The sequence below is a fragment of the Rhodamnia argentea genome, chromosome 3 (assembly GCF_020921035.1).
Source record: "Rhodamnia argentea isolate NSW1041297 chromosome 3, ASM2092103v1, whole genome shotgun sequence".
In the NCBI taxonomy this organism is placed as follows: domain Eukaryota; kingdom Viridiplantae; phylum Streptophyta; class Magnoliopsida; order Myrtales; family Myrtaceae; genus Rhodamnia; species Rhodamnia argentea.
In genome coordinates, this window is record NC_063152.1 from 34,254,587 (window position 1) to 34,268,758 (window position 14,172).

Here is a 14,172-nt window from a genome sequence, read left to right on the forward strand (position 1 = left end):
TAAATGCCAACTATTGGAATGAATCTATAAATCAAAATCAACGTTTGAAAATTTCATTATGTCGAAGAGAAAGCCCTTTTGCGGCCCGTCAATATCTCAATTTGAATCTCCCATGCCCACTTTTACCCCGTTTATTTGCTATTTTAGTCAAATATCCACGTCCAGTTTTGGGTTCTCTCACGCGATTTCTCTAACTTAGCCTTATTGTGTTAGTCATGAAAAGAGTTATTCAATTTTCGTTAAATTATGTCTTGCCTTTTTAGCTACTTTAACATTCTCACTTCTGTGATTTTTTTTTTTTTATCGAAATGAAGCTGATATCATTCATTCAGTGGAAATGAACTTACACAAACTAGATTTTGTAGGATCAAAAGATAATAAATCCCATAAAGGTTGGGGTCGTTTGGCAATCTAGTTCGCCAGTCCGCCGCTTCATTAGCCTCGGGGGGGTATAATCCACGGTCACCACCTTGAGCTAGGCCGAAATAGAGTTGCACTCGTGAAACAAAGATCTGAAAGCCCATGGGCCATCTTCAGGATTGACCAGGAAGGATAAGATAGATTCATTATCAGTGAGTATCTTATCACCCTGAACTTCTTGTACGGTTGATTTACTTTCCCCACTTGCGGATCTGATTTCCCGATGCTTCTCTCTCTCTTTTTGCAAGTTTCGTAGCGCCTGTAGTACTCCCAAGGTTTCCATCTTAAGCACAGATCCGACCTTCTCCTTGCTCGCGAAGCCGATAATTGTACTTCTTCGCGCATCTTGGCAGATTCCTGCCACGGATCCTTCCTTCTCTCCTTAGATCTATGAGCCGTCTATGTTGAAGCTCCAATGTCCCTGTTTCGGGATGCTTCCAAATTGCAGATAAAGTTTGTACCTTTTCACTTCGATTCTGATTCTCTAGCGAGATACGCTTGAAATTAATTTACCTCTATGGCATCATTACTTTTGTGATTTGATTAATACGTATATGTGGGGAAATTTTATCAAAATAGTTATAAATCTATTGCACTTTTGGCAATTCAATCATACACCTTTTAAATTTATCAATTGAGTCCTAAAACATTTTCACTTTTTGCTAATTCGATCCTATTGGCGGTAAATCATTGATGTGGACGTTGGTCATCATGGCACACCCGGCACCGATATGTACAATTTTTTTTATAATATGTTAATATATTTTTCAAACTTTATATTAATTTTTTTTTTTTTTTTTCCTTTTTTCTTCTTATTTACTTCTTCGACGTTTGGCGAGGATTGCCGGTGGTGAGGTCGTCTCGGTCGTGGCCGTGTTGGCCTCACCCAAAGCTAGGCTAGGCCGAATGCAAATTGTGTATATTAAATTGTAATAAAAAGTTCATTGTAAAGCAACTTTGGGTAAAATGGTGTTTGAAAAAAATATTTTTGCAAAAGACTTTTTTTGTTTTTTATTAAAAAAAAAACTCAAACCTTTCGCCAGAGCCAAGGGGCGGGCTTAGGCCACCGGTGACCAAGATCCGGTGCCAATGGCTGTCGTATGATGTCACACGACAACATCAACAAGCCTAGGTGAACATCGTAGACTGCCTTCACGTAGAGAAGATGAACAATTACAATGAGGGCAAAATCGAAAAATAAAGGATTAGGGACAAACATGCCGACAAAAGATGAAAGTCTAAGACACACCAAGAATTGCCTTGGCTTTCAACTTTTTCAAAGCTCACTTTTCTTCAAGGCCATTTAAAAAAAAAATTTAACACCCAAAATTTGGCCCAAAGAGGTTTTGGATGCTCAAAGCCCCTTGAAAAAGCCTTTCGCAAACGAAGTAAGATTATCGTGGTTGTAGTTGGATGACTCTAGGTGACACTCACGGATCTTTGGTGCGGCCCGTCAATATCTCTCTTTCTAAAAAAAAAAAAGGACCGCTCGACAGTCGATCTGTCTGAGGTCGCACACGTCTAACTGGAGTTTGTTGTGCTCAAGAGGCATTTGGGGGTAAAAGTCATAATTGTATAAAGTTTCTGAGGGCAAAAATGTGAACTGATAATTTTCATTAATTCTTGAACAAAATTTTCTGAAAATGTTGCAAAGCTAAAAGTTGAAGTTGCTTTCTTAAGCCGTGCCAAATGCCATCCAAAGACAAACTTTCTTCTGGTCACCTTTACTGCTCTTTCGCTCAATCAAATCGAAGACCATTGTGAGTCCTTGTGCAATCATGACCACGTTTATATAGGCAAAATCGATCAACGGAACCGGCTGACGAGGCGATACTGCAGACTAGGTGAATGTTGTCCACCTTTGTCTCTTTAATTAAATTATCCATCTTAATTACCCGACGTGTGTGGTCTTAACATTCCAACCAATGCCAATTACCTACATCCAAATGTCCATCCCATGCATCCGATCTCAAACCTAATTGAATTTATAATAACGAGCCTTCTATGCCCATTTATTGCGAAAAAGTCTTCAACCACTAAAAGCTATGTGACCCTCCAATTTCTTGACCCAAAAAAAATAAAGAATTCAATAAATTGCATTTAATCAGAAAATACTAGCTTTGAACTACTGCTGTATAGTGTCGGACAAAAAAAAAAAAAAAAAGAACTACTTCGGCACAGTGGTCCATGTCTAGCTACTTCTTCACATTCAGTTTTTTTTTAATCTTTTCTTTTTAATTTCCCTTTTGTGCTTCAAATTTTAAAACAACTCCTACTTGAAGGGCTCTTTTTCTCTCATTTTATTCGACATTTTGTTGTACATGTTCTTAATTACATATATCAGGGGTGTAGGAAAACACAAGTAAAAACAACTCTAGCGAGGAAGAAGTAAAAATTAGGCTCCGTTTGTTTCGTGAAAAATGAATAGTTTGAATAATGTTTTCTTGAAAATAATCATTTGTATCGCTAGAAATAATTAGTTGATAAAAAAATTTCATTATCTATAATAATTTATGTTTAAATAGCTTCATGGACGATAAAAATATTTTCCATCCAATCGTTTTTGTAAGAGATCGTTTTTAGGAAAATATTTGCTAGATCATTCATTTTTGACAAAACAAACGAAACATTAAAGAGAGTTTCTTTCATAAAAAAGGGATAATTTTTAAAAGTATTTCTTAAGGTGGGCAAATCAACCAACTGAAGGCTGCTTTTCAAGTCATAAGTTACTGGCAACTCAATCATGTAACTAATTTAAATTTAGCAGTAATTTATCATCTTGTTTCATATTTACCATTCGAAACAAAACCTTACAAGACAAATTAGTAATTTAGAAAAAAACCTTACCAATTCATAGTCAATTGACGACATGCATTCAAGCATACTAATGCTATGTTCCCAGCAATGTATGGTATTTACCAAGGAGAAAATGATTTTACCATTTTCAAATTTCCTAGTATGTTATTTATCATTTATAAAGTTTAGGTTTAAGGACAATCCCAACTTTTAAGTTTATTCTTTTGACATTTTGGACCTCTAAGTTTTCTTATAGCGCAATCTCTAGCTTTCTCAATTTGTGCAATGAAGTCCTTTCATCAATGATTGTTAGTAACACCATCAAATTGCTAACATGGCGTCACACCGACATGGCACAACATGGACCTATGGTGTTTATGAGGCACCAAATAAGCTCCACTTCGAGCAAACACAAGCAACAAAATATTCTGAATTTTCCAACACGCAATCAACTCACTAAGGTTTGTCAAAAGCATGTCAAATTCATATGATTGGAGAGAGATAGGAATCGAGATCGGTCTGTGGTTCCACATCCAGGTACAGGGCGCACAATGATGTTCGAATTGAGTGGTGAATCTTCGAATAAAGCAAGGAAACGTGAAGTACATATGAAAATGAGATCGCATAGAATTGCAAGAAAATCAAAACAAAATTACTTGAAAATGTAAAGTGTGGCAATTGAAGTGGCATGAAAAAGCAAAAGATAATCATATTCATTTTTTCAACTCGTTGATGTAATATCATGAGTTTATTTTGATAGATCAACAAAATTACGCTCATGTCTTACATTAGTCGCCCATTACAACGACATGTAAATATAGGGGATCTTCCACTTTCTTTGACCACAATACATGTCGAAACAATGGAAAAGAAAGAATATCTTGTACCTTCTTGCATACGTGCTCCTCCGGAAGCACACACTAGAATTTGCTATCCTTTGATAATCTTGCCGCTCCAACCTTACGTACAGTAGCCAGAGCTACCCAACAATCTTAGGAACAACGAAGAGCTGTGTTACGTACAGTATCCTGAGCTACCCAACAATCTTAGGAACAACGAAGAGCTGTGTCGTGTTGGGACGGGACAGTTTTAGCATGTGAATGTCATGCACTGGCTTCGTTTTTAGGTTATTTTTTTCCTTTGAGATGATGGTGAGTGCATCATAAGTCCTAAAAACTTATTGCAAAATTGCAATCAAGTTCTAGGACTTTAAAAAAGTACAATCAAATCTTAAAACTTTCAAATTGATGCAATAAAGTATTTTGTTAACACTGTCAATTTGCTTAACGAAAAATGCTGACTTGTCATTTTCAATTAATTTGTCTATCTTGCATGGCATCTTTTATTATATATTTTCTTGTCAATCCTTATTTAAATCAAATTTTTAAAAAAAGGATAGGGTAGGGCTTGGACGATGAGGCACGGCCACCGCAGCCCATTGTCTAGCCACCCTCACCTAGGGCTTGCGACCTCCGACATGCCTCCGGTGATGGGCTGCGACAATGGCCGCGCTGCTTGCCCCGCCCTGCCCTACCTTTATTTTTTCTACTTTTCTGTTTTAGTTTTTTAAACTTAATATTTCAATATTTTTTGGCTTTTTAATTGGATTTATAAATTATTTGAAAAATAAAATAATAAAAAATTCCATGTAGGATGGATAAATTAATTTAGAAATGCCACGTCAGCATTTTTTTTTATATAAATTAATGGTGTTAACGGAAGGATTCCATTACACCAATTTAACAAAGTTTTAGGATTTCATTGAATATTTTTTAGGACTCAAATCACACTTTCGCGATAAGTTTTAGATAAATGCAAGAGCCACCGTCTTCATGGCCTCCATCCCTGCTGTCTTTACTTTCAGCTCCAGCTCGACCTCCTTGGAGCAATCCACGGTCGGTTTGCACGACGGACGGAAAAATCGAAAAGGGCAAAAAAGCTTTCCTTATGGAAAACTCTTCCATTAGAAGATAAAGTGCTAAAGAATAGCATGCTGATAGGTCACAAATAACTGATTATTCTTTTCGATTTGAGTTCTCTTGTGAATAGGTTGTACCTACAAGATGAGAAATTTTTTTTGGCCATGAGCTTCAATAATAACATCGTCGGCACACACATGAAGCACTGGCGAGAATTTTTTGGATTCATTGGAATTCATCCTGAAATCCTCCCCAACCACGTCAGCATTTACAGTCGCTTAGATCCGTCAAACGAGTAAGGTGGGTTGGATTTAATTTGGATTGAGTCAAAAATGGTCCAATCGATCCATATTGACCTATTTAACCCGTTTTGATCCATTTTTATTTGTAGTGACGCCACACCGGACCTAATCGGCTAAAACACTTCAATATTAAATCTCATTTGTAAAAACTTGTTGTTCAAATACTGTGGACAATTTTTTTTTTATAATTTTTTTAAGAAAACTCTGATTTTTTTTTTTCATTTTTCCATTTTTTTCTTTTTTTTTCCCTTCTACGTCCGTCAAGAGTCATCGGCAACTTGATACCTACGATCGGCGACGACTGGCCATATCCTGGTGAGCTCAAGGCTCGCCAGACGCTTCACAGGTTACACATATTTTGGACTCAAGTTAAATGGATTGAACATGAATTTGCATCCAACCCATATTTGACCCCTACAAGTTTAAGCTTTAACATTTCTTTCAACCCACTTTCAAAATTTTAAGTGACGCATATTTAATCCGAGTCCACTAAAACTGAATTAATAAATGGTTTTTCTGATTCATATTGCCACCTCTACGGTAGCCGCCGTTATTGAATCATCCTCCACTTCTCATCCCACTAGCAACATTAATCTCTTGTCCGTATTCATCTAATCGTCCGCTGCATCACGTTTGAACCATAAGCGTCATTGACAGCGAAGCCGCGTCCGAGAATGCATCGAGGTCATACACGTTTCGTAGATATAGTGATGACTTCTATCGACTCAAGCCAACTTAGCGTGTTCACGTTCTCCTGCTTAAGCTATTAAGTATTACTTTTACAAATTTTTCCAGTTAAAAGTAGCAAATTATTCAAAGTCGTCAATCAAATTGTATAAGATGAAACTGCTGTTTTTCTAAATTTAAGCAAATGTGCTTGGTATTGGTAATAATAATGTGATCCGCAACTTATTGATAAGATGCCGATGACGTTAAAGAATATGCCTATCCTAATTTAGTTGTAAGAATATTGCTAAAAATGGTGTTCTAATTGGGTGTCCCACCAAAGCATCTTGGATGAGTGGGATAAGGTCCTGAATTGCTCTTTTGCATCTTCTCTAACACGCTCTTATAGCACAGTGGGAACACGGATGATGCATTTGTGCAGATTTGTCGTAATATGCATTCTCTCTATCTATTATAATTAATTTGATTTTGCATTAATGTATGTTTTTGCATGGTTTGGGAAGTTAAACAGTCACATACTATCTTAGCTGATTTATGTAATAAGCCCTTTTCATTATCTTCGCTGGCTCATTCTCACTTGGCCATGCACGTTCCTTGAATAGAAATCCCTAATAAATGAGACGGCTAAAGGGTTCGGCCATGTTTGGGCGAATCTCATGGTCAGAAACCTCCGAGAGAGGGAGAGAGAGAGTACGAGGAATCTTCAGGTTTGACCTTGGGGTTTATCATGTTATGTTTTACAAGTGTATCATGAGTATGTGTAGTGTGTTTGTCGCACATAGTGTAGCCAGAAATGGAAAATATTCTCCCTTCGAGTCTCAAAAACTTGTTGCATGTTCAAATGAAGAAAATATTGTTCAACCTTGAGTCAGTTCGTGAGCTATAAATTCGACGCGAATGACTTAGTTTATTCTCAACCCTTTACCTCAACCGTGTGGCCAACTGAGCTCCCCTAGCCCATCGCCTTCGTCGCCATCACCAGTCACATCCCGTTACCCCCCACCAAGCCATTCGCCAAGCCTCGCTCCTGCACTAGGTAAGATCATCATCTTCATTTCCCCTTTACGTTTCTCGGCATCCTGTTTCCATTACATAGAGAATCAATAATCGAGATGCTTCTGGTGTTTGCTTAAGAGCGGTGAATAAGTATGGACCATTCATTTATTGGGTTTTTTGGAGTCTTGTTGGCCTAATTCCATTAGGATTTTCATTTGTCTAACGTAAATTTGTTTATTGTGGATGAAATTGGTGCATAGGGATCATTTTATGAGCGATAATGAACCTTCGCTATGTTGATGCCGTGATGGAACGCAAGAATTTTGGACCTAGTTTTATATGGAGGAGTTGTTTCGAAGGATTGCATGGGGTTATAGGAAACGTTCATTGTTTCGTCTAATATTTTGGCAAACGTACTTTTAGAAAATGGCTTGGTTGTGGTCTGGCGACCAGAAGTTGTGGTCGATGGGTGCGTTTATTCCCGGTTAGAGGTAGTTCACACCAGAGTATATAGGTATTGACCCCCCAAAAAAAAAAAAAAAGAGTATATAGACAAAAAAAAGGGTTGAAGCTTTAATTGCTTTCTATGTCATCCCTTTCAAATTATTATCTTCTCCTTTTAAGTACAGTTCCAATCTCTCTCTCTCTCTCTCTCTCTCTCCAGTCTTGCAATCGTTCTCGCTCTCCAGTTTGATTGTGCCAGAGCTTTCTGAAGCTTAATGTCATCTTCGTGAATTCGAGGGACTTGAGTTTTTAAGCAGATTTTTGTCGAGTGTTTACCGTTTGGAGAAGTGTAGTTTGCCGCGAGAGACGGCGATGGCGAACGGAATTTCATTGGGTGTCCGTCTTTTAACGGAGAAAGCCAATCTGAAGAGTGGCGTCGGTGGAATTGGGTTCTGCGTAAAAACATGAATAGGGTTGTCTGGGACTCCACCATTGACTTTTCTCGGTTTGAATTCCGAAATAGCCTCACTCTTACCCGTCGCCATCAATTTGTTCACACTCTTCTCTGTTTCAATAGCTGTATATTGAAGGGCTACTCAAAATGGGAGACGTAGTCGGATTAAGAACGACCATTTATCGAAAACTTAGTGCAAGCTCGCGTTCCGATCTCCACTTGTTATAACCATGCAGCAAAGAGAATTCAACCTTCATTCCAGGGTTCGATTTATTCTACAGATAAAAAAATCGAATTTATTACAGGATTTCATTAACCATTCTCAGTCCACTGATTCAAAGCATGCCCTTGTTAAAATGCATGTTCTTCAAGATCCAAGCTGTTGGGATCCTTCAAAATAGTATCTTTGTGATGTGGCACTTCTTTTTTCTGTTCGATCATCCTTGTCTAGAGGTTATTTCACTGCGGCATCTTTAAGTAAGGCTAGAGTCCGCACAGTAATCAAGGGTTTTCCATTTTAAACCCTTCAGTGAACTTTTTTTTTTTTTGGCCCGAAATGGTATATCCTACAAATTTATTCTTCACTATGGATATGTCATGTTTATTATAATTTTATTTTTCCAAGTAAACCTTTTTTGGTCAAATTATCCCTTGACATGCGACAATCAAAACAATGATTTCGAGTAGCTATTATGAAAGTCGGTGTGCTCCTCGCCTTTCGGAACAAACATCCATATTACATAATGAGATCGTTCGTCTTGTCGTTTTCTTCTTCTTCACAATCTTTTCATAACACTTCATCCGAAAATACCGTATCCGAAGATCACGTGAGACTTAAAATGTTTATTTGCCGTAGCTTGCGCTCTTCTATTTCACTCACTTCTCTTATGGAAAACTTCGTTTGTCTGTTAATCCAAGTTCCCTCACTTTTCAGATTATTAATCCTTTGAATATGGATTTCCTCTTTGAGAACATGCTTCAGTACAGTGACGTGAGCCCGCTGGGTCGTATTGCGATACCAAAGGTCTGTATCTTTCATTAGGGTTTGGAATACATTATCTCTGGCAGAACACAAGCGATCTACCTCATCCGTTCCATACTTGCATGAGATTTTTGCTTCAATTATATGCATTCAGACTTTTTTTTCTAGTAAATATCACCCATTGTAAGAAGGAAAAAAAAAACAATAATTTAGTTCGAGCATAACGCAGATGTGTAGGGAATAAATCCATTGGTATAAGCCCGCATGGAACTTATGATTAGTAGAGCACTTTTGAGTCAAAATGCGGACTTAAATTTACTCTAAATCTGAAAATGAGGTCATCTGTCCCGGTCTATATTGTGTTAATCATCAAGTTTAGTACCTGGTCTAGTTTATACTGATTAAATCAACCAATGACATCAAGCTGACGTATTTCTTTTCTTAAAGCTGGACAGTACTCTAATTTTTGGGGGATTTCTGGGTATAGAGAAAAGATGATACTCTAAAGTGGAAAAATGAAATTAATATTTTTCTTATTTATCTCCGTATATTAAAGTGATATAAATAAGAAAAATATTAATGGAAAACAGAAAAATGACATTTTTAGTTCTCAGATCGTGAAAAATGATTGATTATAAAAAGTAGCAGTATGACAATTGATAAACGATTAACAGCAATCTGGGACCGTTTTGGTATTAGCTTAATTTCGGTTTTCGTTTTTCATTCAGTTTCTGAATTCAAGAGCAACATTAGCTAGTTTGCCTCTGGCGATTGTTCTTATATTTATGGCCTCGAGCGGGGCCCATTCTGTAATGATCGGCACCACTGTCGTGGTGAGCCGGGACGGCACCGGAAACTATACGACCATCCAAGACGCGGTCCAAAAGGCTCCCAATGATACCGATGGCACGAAAGGGTATTTTCAAATACACGTGACCGCGGGTAACTATGAGGAGTATGTAAACATTCCAGAATACAAAAGATATCTGATGATGACCGGAGACGGTATTAACCGGACGGTCATCACCGGCAATCGTAGCGACCATGATGGGTGGGCCATTAATGTTGGCGCAACATTCAGTAAGACTTCTTCACTGTAGTAAAGATTAATGTTAGGATTTAATCCAATATCTAAAAATTAATGTCACCAATTCATTGACCTTATCGCAGTCGTGACAGCACCAAATTTTTTTGGCGAAGGACATCACCTTCCGGAACACGGCCGGGCCACAGAAGGGCCAGGCCGTAGCTGTCCTAACTAGAGGCAACTTTTCGGTGTTTTACCGTTGTAGCTTTGAAGCCTACCAAGACACACTATGGACGCAAAGTGTCAACCCACTCTATTATATCTACCATTTCTATCGAGAGTGTGACATCTACGGCACAGTCGACTTTATCTTTGGCGACTCATCCGTAGTATTCCAGAACTGCAACCTTTACCCCCGCCTCCCATTTCCAGCCGGGGCCAACACGATCACCGCCCAGAGCCGTTCGAAAGGGATGGCCCACGGGCATGTCTTTTCAAAATTGCACCATCAAGGCGGCCGCCGACCCGGCCTCAAGCAAGACCCCCGTGCTGACATATCTAGGGAGGCCATGGAGGGAGTACGCGAGGGTCGTGTTCATGCAGAGTTTCATGGACAACCTTATCGGTCCTGCCGGGTGGGACAAATGGGATAATAATACTCGGCTGGACTTACTGTACTATGCGGAGTTTCAAAATAGAGGACCCGGAGCGAACACGAAGGACCGAGTCCAGTGGCCTGGGTACCACGTGATTGGTGCAAAGGACGCCGAAAGCTTCACCGTTGCAAACTTCATAAATGGGGACTCCTGGCTACCTCAAACAGGCGTGCCATACACGAGGGGGTTGATATAGTGTTACTTGGAGATTTGTATGTGAGCACTCTCGACTGATTAATCCTCCTATGCAGGAGCTTGCAGATTAGCAAATGAGTAAAAACGAATAAAATAAGTTTGTATGAAATGAACTTTGTCACTAGTAACTATTTGGAAGATTGGTCTTGAGGTTTGGATCTCCTACTTATTTTCTGCCTTATCGAAGCAGTTTGCGCTATACTAGAAAATAAATGTAATCTCCGCCCCGTGCCTCTTTTCTTGGTAAATCTAGAAGGTAATGCATGCCTAGAGTTGCTGATCCCACAGGAACTATTGAATGTCCACAGGTTTAGTGATCTATCTAAATATAATAGGATTTTGATGGAAATATGAAAGGAAAGCTGAGATAGCACTTGATAAACAAAGTGTAGTTGCAAATTCGGATTAAGATGAATTGCAGCATGAAATGTGTGCTTTAATTTGATCTTTTTGGTGAAATCTCATCTAGGTCTCACAGTTCTTGGACGTATGATACGTAAATTGGTGGATCTTGTAGAATTAGTCTGGATCGACACTTCTGTTTCCCGAATATATTGAACTTGGCTTTTTCACTGCCAAATATGGTTCTAAGGGAAGGAATTGACCCACCTTCGAAGACGTATGGGGCATCCATGTGGCCTGGCTTCTACTATGAGTTTACAAAATCACTTTTGCTATCTTCTCTTTCCTACTTTTAAAAATTACCCCTTTTTTAGGAGAGAAACTCTCTTTAATGTTTCATTTGTTTCGCGAAAAAACGAATGATCTAGAAAATATTTTCCTAAAAAAGGTCACTTACAAAAACGGGTGGATGGAAAACATTTTTATCGTCCACGAAGCTATTTAAACATAGATTATTATAGATAGTGAAATGTTTTTATTAATTAATTATTTCAAGGGAGACAAAGGATCATTTTCAAGAAAATATTTTTCAAATTATTCATTTTTTGCGAAATAAACGAAGCCTAATTTTTACTTCTTTTTCGCTGGAGTTGTTTTTTACCTGTGTTTTCCTACACCCCTGATATGTGTAATTAAGAACATGTTTAAAATGTCGAGCAAAATGAGAGAAAAAGAGCCCTTCGAGTAGGAGTTGTTTTAAAATTCGAAGCACAAAAAGGAAATTAAAAAGAAAAGGGAAAAAAAAGCTGAATGTGAAGAAGTGGCTAGGCATGGACCACTATGCCGAAGTAGTTCAAAGCTAGTATTTTCTGATTAAGTGCAATTCATTGAATTCTTTTTTTGTTCCCCCTTTGGGTCAAGAAATTGGAGGGTCACATAGCAATTTAGTGGTTGGAGACTTTTCCGCAATAAATGGGCATAGATTGTTCGTTATTATAAATTCAATTAAGTTCGATATCGGATGCATGGGATCGTTATTATAAATTCAATTAAGTTTGATATCGGATGTATGGGATGGAAAATTGGATGTAGGTAATTGGCATTGGTTGGAATGTTAAGACCACGCATGCCGGGTAATTAAGACGGATAATTTAATCAAAGCAACAAAGGTAGACAACATCCACCTATTATGTCGTATTGCTCCGTCAGCCGGTTCCGTTGATCGATTTTGCCTATAGAAATGTGGTCATGATTGCACAAGTACTCGCGATGGTCTTCGATTTGAGCGGCGAAAGAGCAATCGAGGTGACTAGAAGAAAGTTGTTTTTGGATGGCATTTGGCACGGCTTAACAAAGCAACTTTAACGTTCCGTGAGTGAAAGTTGTGAGATAAATATCTTTTGGGTTACTTCGAGTAAAAGATAGCGTTGACAAAGATCACGGTAGGTCAGTCCCTAGATTTAGCTTTGCAACATTTTCGGAAAATTTTGCTCAAGAATTAATGAAAATTATCAGTTCATATTTTCGCCCTCACAAACTTTATACAAATTATGACTCTTACCCCCAAATGCCCCTTTTGTTCAAGAAATAATGATAATTTTGCTTCATTTGGGAAAGGCTTTTTCAAAGGGTTTTAAGCGTCCAATCCTTTGGGCCAAATTTTGAGTGTTAAATTTTTTTTATTTAAATGACTTTGAAGAAAAGTGAGCTTTGAAAAAGTTGAAAGCCTAAGCCAAGTCTTGGTGTGCTTTAGACTTTCACGTTTGTCAGCATGTTTGTCCCTAGGGTTAGTAAATTTTTTTCTTCCAAAACTATCGTTTGTTTTCCGACTTTGCCCTCATTATAATTGTTCATCTTCTTTGCGTGAAGGTTGTCTACGACGTCACCTAGGCTTGCTTGATGTCGTGTGACCTTAGATGACAGCCGTTGGCACCAGATCTTGGTCACCGGTAGCCTGAGCCCTTCGCTAGCCCTGGCGAAAGGTTTGATTTTTTTTAATAAAAAAGAAAAGAAAAATCTTTTGAAAAAATAATTTTTTTCAAACATTATTTTAGCTGAAGTTGCTTTACAATGAACTTTTTATTACAATTTAATAAACACAATTTGCATTCGGCCTAGCCTAGATATTGGTGAGGCCAACACGACCACAACCAAGGGCAGCCTCACCCTTGCAATCCTCGCCGTCGAGGAAGAAGAATACAAGAAGAAAAAAAGGAAAAATAAAATAAATATAAATATAAAGTTTGAAAAATATATTAACATATTATAAAAAATTATACACGTCGGGGCCGGTTGTGCCACGTAGGATGACCGGCATCCACATCAATCATTTACTGCCAATAGGACTGAATTAGAAAAAAGTGAAAAGGTTTAGAACTCAAACAATAAATTTAAGAGATGTATGCTTGAATTGGCACAAGTGTAATAGATTTATAACTTTTTTAATAATTTTTTCCCACGTAAGCATATTAGTCAAATCCCAGAAGTGAGAATGTTGTTATAGCTAAAAAGGCAAGTCATAATTTAACGAAAATTGAATAACTATTTTCATGGCTAACACAATAAGGCTAAGGCAGAGAAATCGCGAGAGAGAACACAGAACTGGGCGTGGATATTTGACTAAAATAGCAAATAAATGGCACAAATAAGCAGGAATTGGATATTCGAGTTAAGATGAAGGTGGGCATGGAAGATTCAAGTTGAGATATTGACAAGCCGCAAATGAGCTTTCTCTTTGACATAATGAAATTTTCAAACGTTGATTTTGATTTATAGATTCATTCCAATAGTTGGCATTTATCTACGGGGATGGGATCTCCATCCACAGGAATGCATTTGCAAGAAATAGAGCGTATAGGGGAAAAAAAAAATGAGAAGGAAGAAGACTCAGATTACCGTGGAGATTCATAGACCATGCATTAATTTATTGGTTGCCACACTTCATTACATCCA

At 38.0% G+C, this 14,172-nt stretch overlaps 1 pseudogene; it reads left to right on the top strand.

The window, feature by feature from the left end:
• Positions 1 to 7,936: 7,936 nt before the first annotated feature.
• On the top strand, positions 7,937 to 10,879 carry LOC115728140 (annotated as a pseudogene).
• The last annotated feature ends 3,293 nt before the right edge of the window (positions 10,880 to 14,172 follow it).